The sequence below is a fragment of the Pleurodeles waltl genome, chromosome 2_2 (genome assembly GCF_031143425.1).
Source record: "Pleurodeles waltl isolate 20211129_DDA chromosome 2_2, aPleWal1.hap1.20221129, whole genome shotgun sequence".
Taxonomy (NCBI): Eukaryota; Metazoa; Chordata; class Amphibia; order Caudata; family Salamandridae; genus Pleurodeles; species Pleurodeles waltl.
In genome coordinates, this window is record NC_090439.1 from 1,129,237,119 (window position 1) to 1,129,250,961 (window position 13,843).

The 13,843-nt window shown below is 46.3% G+C and overlaps 1 protein-coding gene across 1 annotated transcript in view; it reads left to right on the forward strand.

The window, feature by feature from the left end:
* LOC138282937 (unconventional myosin-XV-like) overlaps positions 1 to 13,843 on the forward strand; it is a 130,506-nt gene that overhangs the window by 13,582 nt on the left and 103,081 nt on the right. The window lies entirely within an intron of this gene.

A 13,843-nucleotide genomic window follows, 5' to 3' on the forward strand; every position in this document is an offset into this window, starting at 1 on the left:
ACTGGGGTGGCATGGTGAGCAAAAGAATGATGGATTAAACCCAGATCTGTGACTGGGGGTGAGTGTTTGAAATGTTTCAACACTCCGTCCATCATCCTTTTGTGTCACTTTCTAAAAGTGGCATTTTAACTTGCAATTTAAAAAAACAACTTACCCAAAAGATGTATTTCTAAATTGTGAGTTCAGAGACCCCAAACTCCATATCTCCATCTTTTCCCAATGGTAAATTACACTTAAAGGATATTTTAAGGCGAACCCTATGTTATCCAATGGGAGAGATAGGACTTGCAATAGTGTAAAACAAATTTACTCTATTTCACTATCAGAACATGTAAAACACATCAGTACATGTCCTACAATTTTAAATGCACTGCACCCATCCCATGGGGCTTCCTTGGGCCTACTTTAGGGGTGACTTACATGTGGTAAAGGGGAAGGTTTTGGCCTGGCAAGTGGGTGTACTCGACATGGCAGTTTTAAACTGCGCACACAGACACTGAAGTGGCAGATCTGAGACATGTTTACAGGGCTACTCGTGGGTGGCACAATCAGTGCTGCAAGCCCACTAGTAGCATTTGATTTACAGGTCCTGGGCACACATGGTGCACTATACTAGGGACTTACTAGTAAATCAAATATGCCAGTTATGGATAACCATTCATAATCAGAATTTACACTGGAAGCACTTGCACTTTAGCACTGATCAGCAGCAGTAAAGTGCCCAGAGTATGAAAACCAGCAAAAACTAAATCCAGCACACAGCCAAAAATACAGGAGGCAGAGGCAAAAAGACAGGGGAAACTACACCAAGGATGCCAAGTCTAACATAAATGTTTACAATTCATGCAAGAAAGATTACACAACAAAAGGTACTTAGAGATTGTGTAGAGTACAACAAATAAAGGCGCTTTCTGTGTCATGTCGTAGTATTTGCACTGTGTTCTCAAAACGTGGACAGAATGAACCTGAGCATACATGGTGTGAAGTAGGACATACAGATGAAGGCCAGCTTCAAAACGGTGTGTGACCGAAACAGCACTAAGTTTAGCACTATGGGGGTCATTCTGACCCTGGCGGTAAAATCTGCCAGGGCCAACGACCGCGGGAGCACCGCCAACAGGCTGGCGGTGCTCCCATGGGCATTCTGACCGCGGCGGTACAGCCGCGGTCAGAAACGGAAAACCGGCGGTTTCCCGCTGCCCTGGGGAATCCTGGGGATTCCGACCCCCATACCGCCATCCTGTTCCTGGCGGTTTTGGCCGAAAGGAACAGGATGGCGGTAAGGGGTGTCGTGGGGCCCCTGGGGGCCCCTGCAGTGCCCATGCCAATGGCATGGGCACTGCAGGGGCCCCCGTAACAGGGCCCCACAAAGATTTTCAGTGTCTGCCATGCAGACACTGAAAATCGCGACGGGTGCAACTGCACCCGTCGCACCCCTTCCACTCCGCCGGCTCCATTCGGAGCCGGCATCCTCATGGAAGGGTGTTTCCCGCTGGGCTGGCGGGCGGCCTTCTGCCGGTCACCCGCCAGCCCAGCGGGAAACCCAGAATACCCGCGGCGGTCTTTTGACTGCGCAGCGGTATTCTGGCGGTTCCAGCCAGGCCGGCGGCTTCCGCCGCCGGCCGGGGTCAGAATGACCCCCTATGTCCTATAAGTGGAATTTTACAAAGACACAGGATCCTGCAATACCTACTTCGATCACAGCAATGTGACTCCAAAAGGATGCTGCTAAAAAAACTGATTTACATTACTGCCAGATTATAGTTACACTCTGCTGTTTCTAATTCACTTTGAAACCGTTTACACATGTCAACTTCTTATTTCTAACTAGAGCACTTGTCCCACCCCAGCATGGTGTCACTTACACATCCCTTCTTCAAGGGAAGGGACTCCATGTGTGCCTAACAGATAGATGTCCCTGTATATAACAATGGTGGCCCCCTACTTACATGTTGCTGTAGTATTAACATACTGTGAAACATTAGTCAATATAGATAAAGTTAAAAAGGCAGATTAAGATGAATGGGCATTATGGTTACAAAACAATACCTAAGCACTACTAAAATTCACCAGTGAAGGTAGCAATGCAACCAAAACCAGGACTGGGCAGAATGAACTGCTTAAAAGCAAAGCATACAAAATCTTCTCTTTTCAGTTCCTTCAAGGAGTAAAATTAGCACAAAACTCCACCTGTACCAACTCCTTGGGTGAGCAAGAAAGGTAAGCAGATTTATCTCCCAAACACAAAAAATCTTGGCCTAGGTTTACAAAGCCCTTGCGTTGCCATCGCATCACGCAAGGCAAAGCAAGGACTTCAGTGAGATTTACTAAGCCACGCAAAGGTACCTTGCGTGGCTTAGTAAATATACAGTAACGTAAGGCAGCCCAACTCACTGCCTTGCATTGCTGTACCCTGGGAAGGGGGGTCCAGGCATCCACCCATGGATTTTGGCACATTCCCCGATCTATAAGACTAATAAACCTTGGAATGCGTGACTTATTAGTAAACCTGCCCCCAACTGTTTTGGGCTGCCATACCACCCTGAAGTGAAATACGCAGTCTGAAGAGGTGTGGGCTGCCCAGAGGGACTCTAGCTGCTGACCTCCAGTCGGAATGCCCCAGACACCTCAACTCTTTCAACCAGTAAGAGTAGGGCCATGTTATGTTTCACCCAAACACAGAAGTTAATCTGCGAACTACCTGAGAATCACGTAGAGTGGTTATTTTGCGGCAGTCAGTGGACCTTTTCTCGCCCTGCGTAGGCAGTTGCAGGTCACGTGAAATTTGCGTTTTTCCCTATGATTCCCATGACTGTGGACACCAATATTATTTTGCCCAGCCCTAAATCCCACAATGCAACTCTTGTGGCCTCACTCTACTTGTGAGTATCTGCTGAGACCAGAGCCCACTGTAGCTGCGTTCTAAGTGCATGGTGTGGCCACTGGCCAGGGCTACACTCAACACACTTAACCCTAGGGTGTGTGCACTTTGCCCTAGCCTAGTGTACTATGAGTGAGGGATGTCTGCCCTTCAGAGTAGCCATGAACTTCAGTCCTCAGAGCCCCAGCTTCCAACCAGCTTCACTGATGTGATGGATCTCATTACTGATGTTGTATGTGGCATCATGTGTGCAGTCCTTAGCCTAGCATGGGGAGGTTGTAATGACTGGATTGCTTGCAATAATTGGTAAATTACAGTGCCTTTAGCACTTGCGCCATAGTTATAACTTCACTCAACTGATTTGTTTAGGTGAATTTCAGTCCTTTTTTATAGCTTGCATTATTTCCCTCCTGAATAATGACCGGTCGCTTCCATTTTAAGGAGTTTTTTCAGTGAAGGTTTTAGGTTTTGTAGTGGTGTACTTGCAAGGTCAGCCCCTAGGTCCCCCACAGCTTACTATGCAATGCTTTAGGCCATGCACGGGAAGCTCTGGATGCACGGTGTGACCTGCGGCCATGCCCTGCACCCACTCCCCTCATCTTGTGGTTGTATGCAGCCATATTGGATTCAAACCAAACCTGTGCCCTCCAGGGCCTATTGCACATGCCTGCCTGTCTCAAGCCATGCCCTGAACCCCTCTCCCGTGGCTGCAGAGTCTGCTGCGCACTACCTGTGTCTCTGCACACCGGCCGCGGATGCTCGGCCTTTCGGCAGCTACCTGGAGTCCATTCACTGACAAGTCACACAGCACAGCAACCAACATTGCTCCAGTGAATGAAAGGGAGAGAGCAGAACAGTGCCATATCTACTAAGATGTGGTGCCGTTGCTCTCGCTCACGGTGCTGGCGCACTTTATGCTGCCTTGCGCCAGGCACACACCCCTGTACTATTGTACAAGGGTGTGTGCTTCATGCCTAGCATAGATTTACCCTTCCAGTACAAAATAATATACCTAGACATTTATTAAAACATTCCCAACGGTGTATATGAGTACAGTACACTACACATGCAAAGTTGGAAAGATTTGGAGAAATATAAAGTTTTCTCAAACTTTAAACCTGCTTCAAGGAGGTGTAATATTTCCAAAATCCAACATACACAAGCAAAGATTTTTTTAAGATGAAATCCCCAATACCACACTATAAGACTGGGCTTTGTGTCAAGAACCAGAGGGTGGCTTCATGGGAGCGTCCATGTACCACCCATGGGACGCCCCCTCGACCCAAAGTGCTACTTTGCAATACTTTACGGCTGCTTTCCAACACAAATCATGATTTGCGGTCGATAGTAATTAGTTCATGAAGACATTGCATGGCCTTGCGTCACTTTCTATGACCTTGCGCCGGTGCAAATTATGGCTAAATCTGGCTTCATATGTCCAGTCTTTGCACCCTGTGTGCTTCCAGAGCCCACTGCACATGGTCTGTGGCATATCTTACTCATGCATATCTCTGGCCTGATGAAGACAAGAGACCCCAGTTCTGAGGCTGGATAGAACTGTAATAGGGGAGTGGAAGTAAGTAGTTTCCTTATAGTTACTGGCAAAAAATCCTGTGCTCGTGCCCCAGAATGGTGATGCCACCACAGTGCCCCACGCCAGGGTTGAGAGGGCGATAGTTGCTCTTACTCAGAAGGTGGCTCTTTAGGTGTTACGTGACATCAGAGCAGAGTGATGTAGACAACATGAATCAGAACAAGATGCATCCCTTCCAGTGCCCTTGCATGATTATCAAGATTACTGAAACAAACACCAGGCTGTTCAAGGGCAGGGGGCAATAGATGCTCATGTCCTTACAGTACACTTGTGCCCCCTCAGAGTCAGGCTCAGTTTGTCCTGGTGCATGTTAGTGCTGAAGGGATGTTCATTTGCAAGGTGCAACACTTCCTGTAAATGACATCCAGCTTAGCCAGCCATTGCTGTTCTGCATTTCCAGAAGTATGCCAGCAGCCACCTTCCTCTCTTGGCACAACAGTTTTGGACCGACCAAAAAGTGGTGATGGGTATTCTCATTCCCTTGGGGGGGCAGGGAGTAGAAGATGGGTTACAGAGGTATCCGCACACCCCACAAAGGGTTTGCAGCCATGAAGTCTCCTCTCTCATCCCTTTCGAATGGATTTGGGGATACCCATGCAGCACAAAGATTGCTCTCTTAACCTTTTCCGCCAGGTAGGCACCCCCTGGCGCATGCAGGGCGAGTGAAGTTTCAAGGACAGGTATACTTTTGCATTGGATAGCAGGCATGGCAGGTTTGGCATGGCGCCAGCACAAAATTATACCCCATTTTGGAAAGATTTGCAAATGCCCTGGTCATAACAGCTTTGTATTCCAGGTGGAGCACAGTCTTCTTTGCTATTCTTGCAGTATCCTTAAACTTGCAATGGTTTTGTGTAAAAAGCTGTTAAAGTGCATTCGGAGCCATCTGATTACACTGAATGAGAGAAAGATTGTAGAACAAAGACATATGTGAAGCTAGTGCTAAAAATAAACAAGTGCCTGAACTTTCTGTGCCTTGCAATTGAGTTTGTAAGGCGCTATCTCAAAGAAGGTGCTGAATAGACTTGAGCACACATGATGTGCGGCGCCCCATGCAGATGAAGGCCATCTTTTAATGGGTTGTGGCCGAAACAGCCCTAAGGTTATCGCTATGAAATTTTAAGTCAAATTTTCCCAAGCTCCAGGGTCTTGCAACACTTAGATTTCATTAATGTCATCTCAGGGCTTGGATTTAGTGACTCAGCAATGTGACTCACATAGGACTTTGCAAACATGATGGTGGGTTATCATTACACTCATTGGTGTTCCTGGTTCAGCTTTGGGACTTTAGTTGCATGGATTTAGAAACCTTAATTAGGTATTTTTACTTAATATGTTTTAATGTATTTTTGCTTATATTGATTTATTATTGATTACCACACAAGCATCTCTGGAATTCAACTGCATGTGAGGAGTTTACACGTCACCGCTGTGCTTCTGCGTGTTCTCAGTCTGGAAACCGACTGCCACAGTAAATACAAGCATGATTTTTTTTTTAAAGATTTTATTCGGTTTTATGACATTACTTTACCATTTAAGTATTCAAGTTTGTACACAGGCGATATATTGCCTATATTGTTAGATATGGATAATTTGTTTACTATTAAATGTAATGAGTTATTTTCAAAATCAAATTAACACATCTTACATGTTATCTCCTCTTCATTCTAGTAAAATATATATATATATATATATATAGTAAATATATATACAAATAACAAAAAGCACAGTCTGCATACCGAAATCTAGCTTTCTGCCAAATTTGATGTAATTCCGTCCAGTGGTTCGGGCTGTAGATATGTTGACAGGTCCTATCAGAATTTTTAAAAAATCAATGTTTTTAAGCCCCCCTTTTCTCGGCCCCCGCTTGACGGATCTCCCCAAAACTTCCCGTGTGCATCAAGACTCAGCAGGCCACTTTTTATTTTTTTTAAATGTCGTGAAGATTCGTCAGGGGGTGCCAAAGATATAGGCAAGTCAAAACGCTTTTTCTATGGAAACATGGTCCTAACTTTTACTACCTAGTGACGAAAGCCACTAGGTAATATATATATATATATACATATATATGTATATATGTATATATATATATATATATATATAGAGTGAGAGATAGTGTAAAACCTAATAAACAACTTTAAACTCATGCAGATTTCTATATAATGTCGTATTTCATCCTTCATGTAGGACTTAAAGCCTTTACGGTTATGATTATGGTTGTAGAAATTTGGATATGAGTAGCTAGAGAGCTCTGTGGGTCAGCGTGATATATTTTTTGTAGAGGAGGTTTATACTGGCTGGGAATGGGATGTGTTATGTGATGTGGTTTACAAACCTCACCCTGTAATACACTTGCCAACCTCTTTAGGCTCAGTCGCTATTGTAGGAAGGGCCCCTTTTTGGCATGGTTACCCTCCACTTTTTGCCTGGGATCTGATGAAATTTCGACTGAACGTACACTGACTTCCTGCTAACCAACCCCCTCAGTGCCAGATCTCTTCCCCCAAAACTGCACGGTTGTTTCCACAATTGACAAAACCTTTATCACCCTCTGTAAGTCCCTAGTAAATGATATCCCTGGTACCTAGAGCCTGGGGTACTAAAGAAGGTCCCCAAGGGCTGTGGTACCAATTATGCCACCCTAAAGGACCCTTTACCTAGAACATGACAGGCTACCATTGCAGGCTGCGTGTCTTTGTGCAGACAAAAGTGAAAACACAACATGGCACACAGCCGGTGTGCCATGTCCCCTAACACTGCATGCAATATATGTAAGTCACCCCCTAGCAGGCCTTACAGCCCTAAAGCAGGTGCATTATATTACATGTGAGGGCATATTTGCACAAGCAGATATGCCCCAGCTATGTCGATTTTCAGACATAGTAAGTGAGCAGGGAAACCATTTTTAATACATGTCCTGGGCATTGCTCAATACGAGTTCCCAAGCTACATGATAGCTTCACTGACACAGGGATGTTTGGTATCAAACATCTCATATTGGTGAACCCACACTGATGCCACAGTTGGATTCACCAGTACATGCATCCAGAGGGCACCTTAGAGGTGCCCCCTGAAAACCTACCAGCTACTAGTGTGTTAGTTGACTGGTCCTGATCAGTTCGGCCATGTTAGCCACGTTTCTGACCCCTTAAGGGGAGAACCAGCGCTCTCAGGGTCCAGAGACAAAAACCTGTACTGGGCGGGGGTGGTGACACCTCCCCCAGGCAGGATGGACATTCCAGGGCTGGAAGCTTCAAAGGCCTAGCCACCTTTGTAATGTGGCCCAGGTCTCTCCAAATGGTGGAGGTGACCAACCCCCCTGTCCTGACCCCACTTCTGGCGGCAAGACAGGTGCGAAAATTAGTTAGATTAGGAGGTGTGCCCACTCCATGCCAGTCCCACCCCTAAGGTGGACGAGCTGAAGTGGACACCACTTTCTAAATTCCTTCATCTTGGTTTGGAAGGAATTAGGCCACTAGGGTCAGGGTTATGCCCACTTCCCAACGGAAGTAGTCATAGAAAGTGTGTTGGCTGCCACCTGCCACTCCCTGTAGCACCCCTAAATTGAGTATTTAGGTGGCACCCTGAACCCCAAAACTCAAATTCTGATGACTTAAGGAGAAAAGGACAAAGAAGAGACACACCCGCAGAAGAGGAGAAGAAGCAGCTGACCTGGTACCGATCCTGCCAGCCTGTCTGCACTTCTCAATGGACTCTGCACCAGAAGATGCTAATCCTGCAGCTGAACCTCCAGAAACCTAGGAGGACTGCCTGCCTTAAAAAAAAAAACTAAAGTCTCCCATGAGCAGTGGACCTGCTCCCCAACCAACTCTCAGGAATGGACTTTGCAGCCTCCGGAACCCAAAGGCCCAACACCAGAAGTCACCCTCCATCACCAACCCGAGTGGGAGTGAACCTCTGGTGCCAGCAAGGTTTCCCAGATGTCCAGAGTCCAAGTCCATCATGGTTTCACCCCTCCTGGACTCCCTGAAGTCACCTGCAGCCTCTGCACGCAGGCTCCCTCTCCCGCAGCCTCTGAGGTGAGAGAAACCCGACTAAAAACCAACCACTGCGCCCGTCTCCGCCGGCCTGAGTTGAAGTGGACCTGCGGTGTCAATGACGTCCCCGTCTCTCTTGTGCTCGATTCCACTATTGTTTCACCCCTCCTGGACTCCACGACGACGCCTGTAGCCTCAGATCACAGGACCACTCAGCCGAAAGTGCTCCTGGATAAGGAATCCTGACACCAAAGGACACTCCTGCATCCCTCGCCCCTGAGCCGTTGTGAAGAGGACCAAAGGTGCACTTATGTTGTTGAGCACCCCATGTTTGTGACCTACCTGTTGGGCTACCAACGCCGTACTACACCTCTGTACCTGGCCACCTCAGTGCCACCCAGAGTGACCTGTTGGTGTAGTCCTGGCCCTTGCCCAGTACTCACCTTAAGTCTACAAGATTGATCCTGTGAGTCATCGTAAAGTGCTTGTTTGGTGAATGTGTTTTCCTTCCATACACTAACAGTGAAGAACTCTGAAACTGCGATTTTTGAAAGTGAAAAATATTTATGCTGAAAAACCTACTTACCTTCTAACAAAGTTCTTAGGTTAAAAATATTTATAAAAAGAAGTGTTATTTTTCTAAATTGGTCTCAGATTTAGCCTCCGAGCGTGTGTTTCATTTATTGCCTCTGTGAGTACAACAAATGCTCACCACTACCCTCCGATAACCCTAACTGCTCGCCCATGCTACCACAAAATAGAGCATTTGTCCTATCTGCTTTTGCCTTTGCAAACCAATTGGGGATCCAGTGGACTCTGCACGGTGTACTCCTTTTTAGTGTACCACATAGAGATCCAGCTTCATACAGTTATCATTCATTAAACCTTAGTTCAGCCTTGGGTAGCTGTGACTCTGAGCAGCAGGGCTTACTCAAAGGAACATGTGTAAAGCATTTACGCAGAAACAAAGAAATCTGACACCAATTTACAAAAATAGAGCAGATTTTTAATATATTTTGAACACCAAAATGAAAAAAATCCACCAGAGGGTTCCGGAGATACAGGTTTTACATAGTAAATATGCACTTTTTACTCAACCGCAAAAAAAAGCATTGGCAAATTAAACAAATTTGACACTTGGAAACTTTTTGAGCAAAAACTTTGACTAGTTATATTGCAGATGGTTAAAGTTACCTTGGGTGACCAAATCCATCAGGGAGACAGTTAGGGGGACTAGTAAGATCCTCAGCAACAGTTACCTTGGCAGGGGAAGCAGTCCCCAATCAGTTCTAAGCACTTTTAACCTTTGCTGTAGGTTCCTGTGGAAGTGGTCCTGATGCAAGCGATACAGGATGCTGAAGATGCTCAAGGATGCTGTGGATATGATGCAGTCAGCAGGGTCTTCCTGCCACTATTCGTTGGTCATCGGAGAGGATGAGGCGGTCCTGGCCACAAGGTCGACATCTCTTGAAGTACTCTCGGTCCTGGTAGAAGTCCATTTGCCACTGGGCTACCAGTTGCCCATTATCACAGCCAACTCCTTCCCTGTGTGATAACTCATCTTCAGGGTGACCAAGTTGCACTCCGATGATACCAGCAGACTCAGATGCAACTTTGAGTATCGGGTCCTTGTCTCAGGTGCTGCACAGTGGCGGTTGGTAGTGGTGTGAAGATTCTCGACTACTAGCTTGCCAAAGGCAGGCTTCTTCAGCTTTTGTTGCCCTGTACTGTAAACAGAGGGTAAGCCAACTGTCCCTTACAGTCTCTTGCTTCAGTTGGACTCCAAAGACGTCTTCTTCACGAGCAGGACAGTGCAGCCACAGTCCCTCCTCCTTAGCTGGCCACCAGGTTCAACTGGTGCAGTTCACACCAGTGGAGACTCACTTTGTCGGGTCTGTGGTGCAGCAGTGTAAACCTTCTTCGGTCCTTCTTCCAGTCCAGTCACAATCTGAGTCCTGGGTGCCATGAGTGCCCTTTCTATGCTCAGAAAGTGTCCTCAGGGTAGACACGGTCAGCAGCCAATGGGCTAGTAGGTTCCCTCCCTCTTGATGACCACTTTCTGGGAAATGTTTCACATGGTTATCCCAAGATGCACCATTCTGCCCACTCCAAATATCTCAGAACCCCTCTCGAGGCAACCAGAACTTACAAGCCCAACTCAGAGGTGTGGTTACCAAAGATATATGAGTGGGGCTTGTGTGGGCTACCATGCCATTGCAACTGATCTTCTCATTATTATCAATGCCAAATCTGAGAATCTTTTTGCTACTTTTCGTGTACGCCGGTGGGTGAATATGTCCCGCAGTCAAGTGTGGAGGTTTGTTCTGTCTTGGGTTTCGGCCTGTTGGGCGGCCTCTTCTCTCCAACATTGTGCGATTATGGGGCAATTCCATGCCATGTTGTGGAACTCTTCTTTATTTTGTGGGCATCTAAGATATTGTGCCTTTACTATAGTATATATCCTGCTGAGTTTCTTGGGAGTTAAAAACATTTGAGATAAATAATTAAACTCAATGTATTTAAAGCTGGCATTTCTCAAGACTCTGTATATTCAAGTGCTTTCTTCCACTCGCTAGTTCTCTAGTGTGTGCCCTACTTTGGACATTGAGGTCCAGATTTGCAAAACTTACACACAACCAACCCAACACAGCACCCAATAAATTATGCTTTCCATTGTGTGAGAAGGAGACACCAGGAGAGCGCCATATCTACAGAGATATGACTCTCTCCTCCCCTCACACCTTTGGGCTATAGTGCAAGAGTGTCTGTGTGAGTCGCACAGGTTTTGTACTGCAAGAGTTGTACCCTTCCAGTACAAAATACTATGCATAGACTAAACTTTAAAACTTTTCACATTTTGGATGCGTGCTGTACAGTGGGAAGGGTTAGGAAAAATAGAAGGATGTCTCCTTTTTAACGCCTGCTTCAAAGCAATGTTATTTTTGGCGCAAAACCTTGGTTATTAATGTTAATCGATGCAGTTTTGCATGACAAAGCATGAGTGTTTCATGGAAATATCCATGTACCACCCATGTAACACCCCCTTAACATACTGGAAAGTATATAACCCTCCCCCCCAAACGCAAACACATCACAAAATGTTTCTACATCTGGACCAGAGAGCATCTCTACAAGCATGATAAATGCTAATTTCGTCACTTCCCCAGGTATCTTTTCTCTCCATCAGGGTGGCAGTATACACACTCACCTGTGTACACCTCTGCAATCACAGCATGATGCACAACAACAACCAGCCTTGAGTGTACTTCTAAATGTCAGGTTTGCAAAAAAAGTTCTTGCACCAACTCCAATACATGTTGTACCTATCACTGCATTTTCCATTGTGTCTGTCTGTAATTATTTCTGACTTAAATGAGGGATGCTTTTCTTTCGTAAAGTGTGGCTGGTGGCAAATACCCCCTGCATAGCTTGGTAAAGCTGTCCATCTTTCCCTATATGTTTTCCTGGATAACCCTTTGTTTTTCCTCCAGTGAACTTGACATTCGCAGCAGTCAACGCAGGAAACTCCATCTTTTTATAAATCAGTTTGCTGGTGACGGGGGATCAGCCTAAGTATACCCATCATCTAAGTGAGAATGGCCATTGCTCCCTTAATCCAGGCTGTGCGGTGGGTGGTGGGAGCGTCAATGTTTTGACAGCAGGCCTTGTTATCTTTTAGATCTGTGGGAGAACCGTCTACTGACTTTCTGGGTTCAATACCTGCCCACCTCCCTTAACTGGGGCCTTAGCCCTTTTATCATGTGTGGGATATGTGTATAGATCACACATTACTTTGTGAGTGGTGGGGTCCATTTGAACCCCATGTATGTGGTCTGGGAAGGCTGAATATGTCCACCTTGGACATACAAGTCTGTGGTGCTCATTCCAGGCCCCTTTGCCCGAAACCTGTTGTACTTTGTTTGAGAACAGATGCACGGCTCTGCTTGACTCCATTTCACAAATGAACCAGAATGAAATGGTCTGACTGGGGACTCTTGGCTGCAGAGACTGAGAAACAGTAATATGCACTTCTTCAGGGTTGGTGGAGAGTTTGAACCTTTACATTAATCAGACTAGCTTGTTCACTTCTGCTACCCTCCTTGGCGACCAGAGCAGGATGGATCAGTACTATATCATATCTAGATTGTCTGGTCCTGATTGGACCTGCCCCAGTTGTGGAAGAAAACACAGAGACAGAAGTAAAACCACCGCTGAGCTGCTATTATTTCTCCAAACATGGCTCATGTCTGGGATCATGCAGAGAGGTCCACTTACCTGCCTGCCCGAGGAGTAAGACAGAGCCTACAGAGGTCGACGTGATGCCAGGTAGGTCTGCACCAGGCTCATCTAGTTCATTAATCCAGGAAGATCTAAATGGAGGATGTCTCAATAGACTGAGCTCCCCAGGAGTCGCTTGATCCCTCAGTCCAGTGGACCAGGAGAAGGAAGACATGGTCTTGGTCATGGAGCTGAATTCTTACCTGACGTTGCAAGACAAGAGGAGTCTGAACTTTCTTGTATCCAAAACCTGCTCGTGGATGCCTGTACACACCTGAACCGATTCCTGTACGAACAAGCAGTTAATGTTCCCTGAAACTCCTGGCATGGGTCCAGTTCCACCCATCAGCTTGGGAAAGTTGCTCTGAACCAGGAGCAATTTGAGCTATCCATGAACTAGCCCACACCGTTCCTAAGATATAGATTTTTTTTAAGTCACAGTCAAGCCCCATCCCCAAAAGGTCAGTACCCAGGACAAATAGTCGAACCAGTGACTGCAGCAGGAACTTGCACCACTGCAAAATGTTGATCACAACAGGTAAAATGTGAGATGGAGACCCATCCGACTTTCCAGAAACCTTGGGACCCGTTGGTGGGTAACCGGGCACTACTACATCTTCATTGGTTCCTGAGATGTTGGATTGCGTTCCTAACTGGACACCAGTGACCGAGCCCCTTGTCGCTATTGATTCATCACCAGATCTTTAGGAACACCATGGTCTTCTTGGGCTGGGGTCCTCGTTGCTTGTAGGATTTTGAGCCTAAGGAGTTTTGTGGGACACTTTAGTCACTTCAGATATCTGGAAACTCAGAAGTCTCTGCAAGTGCTGCATTTGATTGGACCATGTATCTGCGTCCACTGCATACCCAGAGATGACCCACACATGGACCCATAGGGTGTTGTTGACCATTGGGCCAAAGTTACAGAAAATGAGTGCGCAGGAGCTATGTTAACAATTGGGGTCATATCTCAGCCACAGAAGGTGGTAGCACTTTTGGCTTTTTTCGTCCTACCTCCACCTGATCTATTTTCTCGTCCGCTCAATAACATCATTCTCTTCTTCTGCAGTAAAGCACTGGCTGGGCATTGAT